We start from the raw sequence: 6,000 nt of genomic DNA on the forward strand, positions 1-6,000 counted from the left end.
GACGGCCATCAAGACCTGCGAGCTAGACCCCCTGCCAGGCTTCCTCTTCACCAAGTGTCTGGACAAGCTCCTGCCGTCTATCACAGATATCATCAACATATCCCTGGCCACAGGCGTCGTTCCCGACTGCTTCAAGTCTGCCGTTGTCCGCCCACTCATCAAGAAGCCCGGCCTTGACGTCAACGAGTTGAAGAACTACCGTCCTGTGTCCAACCTGCCCTTCCTCTCCAAGCTTCTGGAGCGTATCATCCTGGAGCAGTTGAGTGCCCACCTGTCTCGGAACTCGCTGATGCCAGTGTACCAGTCAGCGTACCGCCCTCACCACAGCACCGAGACGGCGCTCCTGCGAATCACCACGGACCTCCTGAACGCAACAGATAGCGGTCTCGTCTCTGCCCTTGTGCTGCTGGACCTTTCCGCGGCCTTCGACACGATCGACCACCAGCTACTTGTCGATCGCCTCAGTTCCACGTTCGGCATTCACGACACCGCCCTCTCTTGGTTCAGGAACTACCTCCAGAACCGCTCTCAGACTGTCACCACTGATTCGTTCTCTTCTCAGCCTGTCCCTGTCCGCTTCGGCGTCCCACAAGGATCTGTCCTCGGCCCTGTCCTTTTCACCCTGTACACCCAACCCCTCTCCCTGGTCATCGAACGCCACGGCCTGAACTACAACTCCTTTGCCGATGACATGCAGCTCCAGAACAGCGCCAAGCCGGAGGACGTTGACGATCTCCTTGGATCCATCTCCAGTTGTTTCACTGACATCAAGAACTGGATGACTGAGAACAAGTTGAAGCTGAACAGTGAGAAGACGGAGGCCCTTCTCGTTGGAACACGACAGAAGATTGCTTCCCTCACTGTGACCGACCTCCAGCTGGATGACGCGACTGTTCCATTCTCCCCTGCTGTCAAGAGCCTTGGCGTCTTTCTCGACTCCACTCTCTCCATGCAGACACACATCTCCTTCATCATCAAGACCTGCTTTTTCCACCTACAACGCATCGCCTCCATCCGTCGCTACCTCACCCACGACGCCTGTGTCAAGCTGGTTGTGTCCCTCATCTTCAGTCGTCTGGACTACTGCAACTCCCTTCTGGCTGGCCTCCCCGCCTCATCCATTCATGGCCTACAACGAGTCCAGAACGCCGCTGCCAGGCTGACGTTGAGGAAGACGAAGCGAGACCACATCACCCCCCTACTTCGCTCCTTGCACTGGCTCCCTGTCAACACCCGAATCTCCTACAAACTGTCCACTCTGGTCTACAAGTGTCTCAACGACTCTGCTCCCGAGTACCTTCAATCCTCCCTGGACCTGTACACCCAGCCCTCCGACCGTCCCCTTCGTTCTGCTGCTGACCCTCTCCGCCTCCACATCCCTCGCTCGAAACTCGCATCTGCTGGTCAGCGTGCATTTCCCTCCGCGGGCCCCTCCGTCTGGAACTCCCTGCCGCTTGAGCTTCGCCAGAGCCCCTCTCTTGACGCGTTCAAGTGTAGGTTGAAGACTCAGTTCTTCCCGTAGCTGGCTGCGACTTTCATGCTCGACGTGATGTGTTGTGCCCCAAAAGACATTCTTGTGCTGTGCTCTGTGAGAGGGATTTTCTTTGTGCTTAATATTGTTTTGGACCTAGCTATTGATGTGTACATTGTTGTTAAACAGTTGTTTGTTGTATGTTTACCAGGGTGTGCTAGTGTGTGATAGGGCTCGTGTCCGTCTGAAGATGTTAGTTTCTTTGTTAGTCCTGTGTTGACAACTCTTCGACAAGCGCTTAGAACTGTACCCACGGAATACGCGCTATATAAGCTTCATATTGATTAATTGATTGATATCGCGACGGGGAAAGGGGGAAGATGGGATAGAGCCACTTGTCAATTGTTTCTTGTTCACAAAAGCACTAATAAAAATTTTTCTCCAGGGGCTTGCAACGTAGTACAATATATGACCTTACTGGGAGAATGCAAGTTTCCAGTACAAAGGACTTAACATTTCTTACATACTGCTTGACTAAAATCTTTACAAAAATTGACTATATTCTATACAAGAAACACTTAACAAGGGTAAAAGGAGAAACAGAATCCGTTAGTCGCCTCTTACGACATGCTGGGGAGCATCGGGTAAATTCTTTCTCGCCCCAACCAATATGGGACTCCCCCTGGCCCGCGGGGGGTGAGTTGTGATTATTATCTAAGATCTTTCCATTGCTGTCACCATTAAAGCTTTTCTTTTGTCATCTTGAGTTGAAAACACTTTACTTTGTAAAACCACTTTGCCCATGCCAAACAAAATTACCAACTGTTTTCATACACACACACACACACTCACACACTCTCTCTCTCCCTCCCTCTCACTCAAGACACAATGTGAAGCCAGTCATGTAGGTACTGTTTGTGTTTTATTCACAAATGGAGATGCATTGACAGAAGACACGACTGCATGACAAATAACAAGGGAACGCTGGTTGCTTGGCCACCAGACAACAATGTCCACTAACACAAGACTGTATATTTCACTCACTGTACCGGACGCACATTCAACGGAACCTACAAACTTGTACAAAAAGAATCCAAGAACCACGTACGTTCCAAAATCAGGAATAAAAAGACAAGACGAGTTTATTTATGGAACATTGACCTTTTTTTTTTAAAACGTTTCATGAATTAACCCATCTTGTTTTTGGATCCTACAAACTTGTACAAAAATGACTCTCTGAATGACTATTAGGGTTTAACGTCCTCTTAGACCAACTGGTCTATATTGGGACAGGTATTGGTAATACGCTGAAGATATGGTGTGATACTTTGATTCGAACAAGCCTGCTGTGGCTGTCTTCTTCGACACACCAGCATTGGGTTTGTCTCGTCAAAGTATCGAAATACGATCATGATAATCAGAGATGAGAGATGATGCATGCGTGTCTTCGTGTTTTCCAAGCCCTGAGACTTTCGCTGTGAACGTGGGATCTTTTTCGTGCGCATGTGTGCACACGGGGGTGTTCGGACACCGAAGAGAGTCTGCACAAAGTTGACTCCGAGAAATAAATCTCTCGCCGAACGTGGGGATCGAACCCACGCTGATAGCGACCAACTGGCTACACAGCCAGCGCGCTACCAACTGAGCTACGTCCCCGCCCCTCTCAGAATGCTGGGTGATGCACTACAGAGAAGGCTACAACACATGTAAAAATATATTTGTTTCATATTCTGATGAAGTATACTAATGGTCAGTTTTTCTGACCGTGTAAATGATGACATATTTGTGCAGCACAGCGCAAGGTAACACTGGTTCAGGGTGCACTTTTCATATATTGCACCCAGAATGTTTTTGTGATGATGATGAAATATATATACCAACTGAGCTAAGGGAAAATAAATATACACCAAGGCCTCTTTCGGATCTTACGTTTGGTCATTTTTTAATCTGCTACAACTGCCTCCTATTCCCCCCACCCTTACCCCCCTCCTCCCCCTCTTTTTTAAATTTTTTTTATAAACCTTGCTTAAGACTCTCGTTACACCAACCAAAGCTGTGAGTAGCTGTAGCTTTAGAAAGTTGTATTGTACAGAACTGTGAAAATAAACCACAAAATCCTTCCCCCATCCTCCTCCACGTGTGAAGTGACCTGATTCCAGATAGAAAGTACAGAATTTCAGCTGACAAAAGGAGTCCTTTTCCAAATATAAGTTCTAAAAAGATGTGATGACATTTATGGATTTCTTGTGTGTCTTAGCGAATGTTTGGATTATAGGTATAATTGCGCATTTTTAAATTCCCATTCCTACAGAAATCCTAATGGTAAGAGTTTGGATTACAGTGCTAAAGAGAAATCTCGCTTTGTAAAATGTGTTTGTACTACAGAGAATTCTGATGAATTTTGTCTCTATGTCATTGTGTATTTGCCTGATGATTTTATTTCAATAATGGAATAAAGCGTTCATTTTAGCACATGTTTTCAAAGTGGCATATAAACCTGTCCTTCAAATAGAAAAGACTGTCTCTTATGTGGAAATTACAATCATACAAAAAAGATGTGAATCACTGAATTTTTTCTCTCCATTAAAACACTAATCGGACAGGGAACTCCATGATTTACAAACAACATCCAAACATTGAAAAGGCTTCTTTTCGTTGTAAAACAAATAAAGCAACAACAAAAAATCCTTTACTTTTTGACTACAATATCAATGCAATATTCTTTAAGATTGATTCCAGTCTTGTCCAAAGAAAACGGGCAACATGAGTTGTCTCTTCAGCTCATAATTATATATACGTACATGTACTGCACTTCTATTGTCTGTATCAAATGCTTGTTCGTACGTACGACACAGGGTCACGTACAAAATCTGACATAGTCCCGTCCAAAACAGAGAAAGGTGATGTGGTGAAAACGAATTCACATCATTTCATAAAAAAAGTATGCACAATACAGATCATAGAACATGATTCCCATGTATAAAAGTATTCAAAAAGTCATCTGTGACCCCTTACCAGTGGCCACGTACATAACGTCACAGGGGAAAACCAACTAACAAACAAGGCGATCCAAACAACAAACACCACGATCTGAATGGCAATGCACAATCAAATCTAAAACTGTCATAACAGGTTCCAAGGCATGGGTGGCAACGTACAAAAACTACAAGTAACTATTCATAGGTGCACGCGAAAACCAAGTCTGGCCATAGAACACCTAGATTTCATTCAGTCTATATACATTGTTCAGTGTGTCATTGTCAGAATGAAAATACATCCGTTGAGGTTGCAACAAAATATTTTTGAAGTAAAAATGATCTGTGCTGTCGTCTACAACACAAAACACAACATCACCGGACACACACGTTTGATTACAGGTATCTTGATGTTGCAAACCACAAGTCAAAAAGTTTCGAGGGGGGAACTGTTTGAAATATACACCGGTTAAATACCAACCCTCGCAAATGTGTAAGTGCATATGGATGAGGGGGCGACTTCTTGTTAACGCTTTAAGATTCTTTCTGGTTCTGTTGCTTTCTTTGTGCAGCTGACACTACTGAAGCAAAGCACTAGTCTCTCTATGTTCGGTTCAACACTTAAAATGCTGTGATAACTAAAGTTGTTTTTTCATCCATGAAACTACATACTTAATCAAAATACAACTTTGAACAACTTGAGTTTTTTTGTACCTATTCACTGAACTACATACTTAACCTAAAATAAACTTTAAAACAGCCTCAATTTTCTCTCATAATTAAAATTACATTCTTAATAAAAAACAAGAAGGGCAAAGCCCATACGACTCACATGCTTTACACATTTTTCCTACCAAAATACATGTGACCTTGACCCAAGGTCAAGGTCATCCAAGGTCATGCAACACAAAGCTGTTAATTCAAGACATAGGAAGTACAATGGTGCTTTTTGGCTCTTTCTACCATGAGATATGGTCACTTTTAGTGGTTCACTACCTTATTTTCGTCACATTTCATAAGGGTCAAAGTGACCTTGACCTTGATCATATGTGACCAAATGTGTCTCATGATGAAAGCATAACATGTGCCCCACATAATTTTTAAGTTTGAAACAGTTATCTTCCATAGTTGAGGGTCAAGGTCACTTCAAAATATGTATACAATCCAACTTTGAAGAGCTCCTGTGACCTTGACCTTGAAGCAAGGAAAACCAAACTGGTATCAAAAGATGGGGCTTACTTTGCCCTATATATCATATATAGGTGAGGTATTGAATCTCAAAAACTTCAGAGAAAATGGGAAAAATGTGAAAAATAGCTGTTTTTTAGGCAACATTTATGGCCCCTGCGACCTTGACCTTGAAGCAAGGTCAAGATGCTATGTATGTTTTTTGGGGCCTTGTCATCATACACCATCTTGCCAAATTTGGTACTGATAGACTGAATAGTGTCCAAGAAATATCCAACGTTAAAGTTTTCCGGACGGACGTCCGGACGGACGGACGACTCGGGTGAGTACATAGACTCACTTTTGCTTCGCATGTGAGTCAAAAAT

This window comes from Littorina saxatilis, linkage group LG2 (assembly GCF_037325665.1).
Source record: "Littorina saxatilis isolate snail1 linkage group LG2, US_GU_Lsax_2.0, whole genome shotgun sequence".
NCBI classification, from domain to species: Eukaryota; Metazoa; Mollusca; class Gastropoda; order Littorinimorpha; family Littorinidae; genus Littorina; species Littorina saxatilis.